This window comes from Cavia porcellus, unplaced genomic scaffold, assembly GCF_034190915.1.
Source record: "Cavia porcellus strain 051 isolate PalLab524CR breed Dunkin Hartley unplaced genomic scaffold, mCavPor4.1 scaffold_23, whole genome shotgun sequence".
Classification (NCBI taxonomy): domain Eukaryota; kingdom Metazoa; phylum Chordata; class Mammalia; order Rodentia; family Caviidae; genus Cavia; species Cavia porcellus.
Genome location: NW_026947506.1, coordinates 38,134,968 through 38,141,402, shown reverse-complemented (window position 1 = coordinate 38,141,402; position 6,435 = coordinate 38,134,968). Strand labels below are relative to the sequence as shown.

Below are 6,435 nucleotides of genomic sequence, written 5' to 3'. Positions count from 1 at the left end.
CTATCTGGGGGAACCCAACTGGATCTGCAAAATCCCCAGTGACTCAGAATCCCCAAGGTTCTGGCTGTGGCATGCACTACAGACAGCTGGATATGGTAGTATAGAAAATCCTGAAGCCACAGTAACAACATGAACTAAAGATTAGTTCACAGTGGTACTTCTAGCTTCGTCAGACTAGAATGAATAAGACACTCATGCCACCGGCCTCTTCCTTACACTGTAGGACCAAGTAAATGGGTGAGTATCAGCCACACAGCATGACCCTAAGGAATATATGATTCACCATCAAGTCAAGCAGATTAGAAAAGGCAAAACTATTAATTCAAGAGGGGAAAACAATAAGACCAAAAATCAAAACGCAATCTCAAATGCCAACCCATTTGAAATATCTAGACTAGTCTTCGAAATAGAGGACATTGGAAGTCACACACTTGAAATTTCTGAAAACATACCAAGCAAAATATAGAAATAAAGGATATAGAGGAAATCAGATTAGAAATAATCTCTCAAGTAAAAATAAATGACAACCTTAACAAAGAATTTGCATAGCATATGTGGAAGACACAGATAAAAAGTACAGGAGCATTGGTAAATGATGGAAATCTTGAAAAATGTAGAAAAGTAACAGAATCACTGAAAAAATTTACAGAGATACCTAGTAAATTAAAAACTTCATTGGAAGCTGGCAAAACCACTTGAATGAACTAAAGATAGACTTTCAGACCTTTAAGATAGGAACAGAGCAGGTGGTCATGAAAGGAAAGAACTCCTAAAAATAACATGGGAGCATAAAATAACAGTTTGGCAGCTCCAGGAAAAGAAAAACATTACATGATAGATAGGTTTCAATGAAAATGCAGGTCTCAATGCAAAGCAGACTTATAAATCTATTTAGAAGAAGTAGAAGAGAGTTTCCAGGTAACAACAATTTGATATACAGGTATGCCAAGCATATAAAACACCTTGCCCTAACCCTAAATAAATCTACACTCATGCATATAATAATCAAGATCCTAGAAATTCAACATGAAACACAATACTGAAAGCTGTTAGATAGAATAAACAGCTCAACTATCAAGGAAACTCCATGACAATTACATCAGGCTTCTCAACACACACACTCAAGGCAAGATTATCTTAGAATGAAGTATTTCAAACCCTGAAAGGAGAAAACCTTTAACCAGGATAGATATACCCAGCAAAATTTCTTTCAAAATCAATGGAGAAGTAAGATACTTCCACGACAAAGAACAGCTGAAGAAATTCATGTCCACTAGTCCAACCCTAGAAAGAATACTGAAAGACCAGGCTGTGCAGCCTTGGGTGAGGCAGTTGCCTAGTTTTCTCTACCTAAGCCAGACACCACACCCCAGGAGAAGAGAGTTTTTACTCATTTTCACAGAAGAGGACTCAGGAATGACCTTCAACTCTGAGGAAGAGTAAGCAAACTATTGGAAAGATCTATCAATGACCTACAAGCAGAAGGCAGAGAATACACGGGAGAAACTCCAAAAATTTCATGAAGGAAGCAGAATTAGAGACACAGATACAACAAACTGAAATCAGAAAACAAGACCTCTTGTCAGACAGTAACAGCCTTTGCATGGAGCTGGAAACTGCCAGGCAAAACTTTGAAATGCAGCAGTTTGAAGGCTACAGAAAGATTTCAGCTTTGGAAGATGACCTGACATAAATGAAAGCAATTAAAGATCAACTGGAGAATATATCATGGAACTGAAGAAAGCAAACAATTACTTGGAAAGAGCCAAACAAGCCATGATCATGTCTCTGGAAGACTTTGAGCAGCCCTTGAATAAAGCCATTGAAAGAAATGAATTCCTGGAAAGTGAACTTGATGAGAAGCAGAATCCCCTAGAATGTGTTCAGTGACTAAAGGATGAAGCTAAAGATTTGAGGCAGGAATTGGCTGTGCAACAGAAGCAAGAGAAGCCCAGGACATCCATAAAGGGGAAGCCAAAAGCACAGACATAACTCTGCTGGCCACAGGTTAGGTACTGTCCATTCGTATCAAGGACTTGGGTCTGGTATAAACATCCCAGGAACATTCAGGCATGGCCTGGACAGCTCCACCAGTGGGACTCCTCTCATGCATGTGGCCCACGTTTCAGTCCTCAGCATTTTAGGTCACCTGCTGCGGAAAGTTGGACTGCTGGAGAAAAAACTACATCCTGCCAGGATTTTGTGTATGAACTTTTCCCCACACCAGCTGAATGTCCCAGCTTCAGGGTGGAAGAACAAGAATAGAGATGTCAGTGGCGACAGAAGGGCAAGTGACAGCGGCATACCTCTAGGTGACAAAGGGTTGGGAATACCCTCACATCTATGCTCACCAGTGCTGCCACTGCTGTCTGCCCAGAGAGTTGTCAAGCTGTTGTTTTAGGAACCTAGGCAAGCTGGGCCCTGTTTGACAAGAGCCCTTACCTTTCCTCCCCTGTTCACACTAGGCTTTTTTAAAAAATTAGTTTGAGAAATAAGAGCCAGCATTCACTATAGTTTGCTTTGTGCTATGTAACCCATGCTGCTGACCCGTGGTGTTCCTGTGAGATGGTGTCTGGTAGTTCTTTCTGTGCCCCTTCATGTGAGCATCACAGAGACTAACATTTTAAAGTAGGCCTCTAGGAGGTTGTAAGTATGGATGACAAAGCTGTTCATCACTCGTTATCCAAGAGACCTGATGTCCTTGAGGGGTACTTTTAGTGTCCAGTCTCTCCCAGAGAGGGACCCAAGCCATTTTGTGCTTGCTTCCTAGTCTCTTGTGTCTGGAGCTGCCTTCCAGAATGGACTCTCAGTACTTTAATGTGTATAGAAATCACATCTTGGAGCCATTAAAAGGATGCATATGTGGCTTTTTAAAAACTGATAGTGCATTTCTGACTTTTTAATATGCTTCTTGTGATATTACTTAGAGGTACATTTGAGTTTTCAAGTCATTTTCAAGTCAGTCAGCTTCAGTGGGGAATCCTGTCCCATTTCCCCAAGTTCCCTTCTCTGGCATGTGGGTGACATCTGCATCATGACTCTGCGGGTACCTGAGGCAGAGTGGACTACATATAATGTAGCCCATAAAAAGAGGACTTCATTCAAAACCATCTTGAAATAGTGCGACTGACCTTCAAATGCAGTGAAAACAACAGTTGTTGAAAGTATGTTCCTGAAACAGAGAGACAAGGACAGCATCCCCAGTGCTCCCCACACATTGTCCACTCATCTTGCCAGTCCTGCCCTGTTGGTCTGCCTTCAGAAACCTGCAGAAAGAGCCCTATATTTCAGTATCATGAATGTAGGATGATGGCTTTCAATTTTTACTTAGTTATTATTCTGAAAGAACCAGGGGAATTAGGCCTCCAGTAGAAAACAGAATTTTCTGGGGCTTGGGGATTTAGGTCAGCAGCATAAGCACCTGCCTGGCAAGTGTGAGGTTCAGTCCTCAGTACCCCCCAAAAATAATTTTCTAAGCATAGCTGAGGTTTGACAGAGTAGTCAGCTTTGGCCAGGTTCATCAGCTAACATGTTCTGACCTGCATGGTAAAAGATGCCCTTTAATTTTTTTAAAGAACAATAAAATCAAGAGAAACTTGGGGAAAAATACTGAAAGATGTACTAGATAGAAATAAAAACTACCAGTACAGCAACAAAAAGAAACCACCAGGCAAGGCAAACTATTGAACAAGTGGGGTGGGGGGAGCAGTGACCATCACCAGTGAAATAACATGACAAAATTAAGCCAATACATATCAGTTATAACCATCAATCTAAATGGCCTCAATTCATAAATTAAAAGAACTAGATTGGCTGAATGCATGAAGAAATAAGATCCATGTACAAGAAACACACCTAACTGAAAAAGAAATTTAGAGTGAAAGTCAAAGAGTGGATAATGATATTCCATGTGACAAAAACAATATTCCATGCTACAAAGTTAGATTCTCTGTGTGCAGACAGTGTGAACTTCAAACAAAAAATGACCAGAACAAATAAAGAAGGTCACTTCATACTTTTTAGGGGAAAAATTCAAAAGGAATAGATAATAATCATAAATATATATGCACCAAATACAGAAACATCCAACTACATAAGACACATGCGAATAGGCATGAAATATCAAACGTGCAATAACACAATTCTAGAATGAAGGAACTTAATACCCCATTGTCACAAAGAAATAGATCAGCTACACAAATATTAGAAAAGAAAAAACAGAACTCAATCAAAACTGTGAAGAAATGGACTTACTAGATGTTTACAGTGAGCACTACCCAACAACATCAGAATACATATTCTGATGGATTATACAAAATGTAGGACAGCTTTGCAATGTGAGATTATGAAAGGCAAAACTTTTTAAAACAAACAAGGAATCAACAGAAACAATACAAAGGCTAGAAGATGACAAGAGGAGCTGTAACTTGAGAATAAAGAATGTGAAAGAATAAGCAGGGGTACAAACAACGGAACTACAAAGGTTATTCACAGAAATAATTAAGGAAAACTTCCCTACATAGGAAAAGGAAATGATATTCTGATACATGAGGCATACAGAACTCCAGCCACTACAAACAAAACAGAACAACACCCAGGTATATAATAATCAAGATCCCAGAAATTCCATATAAGAACAGAATATTAAAAGCTATTAGAGACAAGAAACAGATCACCTATACAAGAAGGCCCATCAGAATAATGGCAGACTTCTCAACACAAACCATCAAGTCAAGAAGAGCCTGGAGTATAAACTGACAATGGTGGCTCATGCTTGTAATCCCAGCACTTGGGAGGCTGAAGTGGGAGGATTGTTGTGAATTTGAGACCAGTCTGGGCTACAAAGTGAGCTCAAGGCCAGCCTCAACTGCATAGTGTGACCCCTCTCAAAAAAAGACCAAAAAAAAAGAGCCTGGAGTGAAATATTCAAAGCACTGAAAGAAAACCTCCAGCCCAGATTGATATACCCTGCTAAAATGTCTCTAGAAATTAATGGAGAAACAAGATGCTTCCAAGAAAAAGAGGAACTTGGGAAATTTGCAACTACCAATACAACTCTACAGAGAATACTCTAGGACATTCTAGAGGAGAGAAAATTACTAGGATTCCAGGAACAGTGGCAGAGAGGCCTCAATGGATGGAGCAGAAAACAGAATGAAGAGGATAAGCAGACCACTGATGGCAAAAAAGAGCATAACAGAAATGAGGCAGAGGAGATTTTATTCAAAACTGATATGATTGATAGCATCAAGTCTGAGAGTATAGGCAACTACACTGAAGATGACAAAACTCTACAATACACAATCTTAATACACGTATGACTCATGCATGTGTAGATTAGACAAGGTCGCTAGATTCTTGGATCTTGAATATTATATGTCTGGCTGTAGATTTATTTTGTTGATAGCTTTCTGGGTTAATATATGCCTCATTTATCTGGATATCAGATTGTTCCCATGCTTGTAACATTTTCTTCCATTACTTCTGCAAATAGCTTTTAATGTCACTTATATTGACTCCTGTGTTTTCTTTGACACCTATCAGTATTATATTGTTTGCTTTGCATCATCTCGCAACTTTTCATTTGATGGCCTCTTGTTATTTTTAAGAGATTTTTCCATTTGTGAGTGCTGTGATTGTGTCTTCATGGTCTGGAAGTCTGTCTTCAGTTCCTTGAAGCAGTTTTATCAGTCAATGGAATTTTTCAATTCCTGGATGGTACTTCCGAATTTGTTTCATGCATTGTCTAATTTTCCTGCATTGTTCATTCAAGAGTTGCATCATCTGCCCATGCTCCTGTCATTTTTTCATCTATGACTTCTCTGCATATGCTGAGAATTTTCTTTAAAAGTTGCTTATTTCTTATTTACCTGAGAGATTATTTCGGATCTGATTGCCTCTATATCCCCATGACTTTGGTTGTTTATTTCCCTGGATATCTTTTCAGAAATTTCAGATATGTGATGTTCAGTGTCCTCTATTTCCATGTCTACTGTATTTATTCTGGATGTGCTGGTTATTTGAGACTGTATTGTGCTTTTTCATTTTGTCAATTTCACCTCTTTGTTAATATTTTGGTGTTTTGAATACTACTAGTCTCAACTGCCTGTCATGTGTGTCTTAAGACCCTACTTATTGGCTGATGTTCACCCAATTTCTGGATCCTACAGCATACAACAAGGGCTAGTCACTTGAATTCTTCCTGAAGGTCAGTTATATGAGTCCTATATTTTTCTTAGGCTGACTAGCCTAGGCTTATTCATGTAAACCAAATTTCAGTGCATATTCTTACTGTGACTTCATGCAGTTCCAGGCCACCAGACCAACCTGTGTATAGTGTTTACCCTATCCAAAGTGTTATTGTGTTACTGGGTTTCTTATAGTTCAAGTCTAGTTTCTCCAGGTGGAGGAAATCCTTGCTGTCACTCTAACTGG

At 39.2% G+C, this 6,435-nt stretch overlaps 1 pseudogene; it reads left to right on the top strand.

Moving 5' to 3' along the window:
* The first annotated feature begins 233 nt into the window (after positions 1-233).
* Positions 234-2,401, top strand: LOC100735554 (nuclear distribution protein nudE homolog 1-like; annotated as a pseudogene).
* Positions 2,402-6,435: the final 4,034 nt, after the last annotated feature.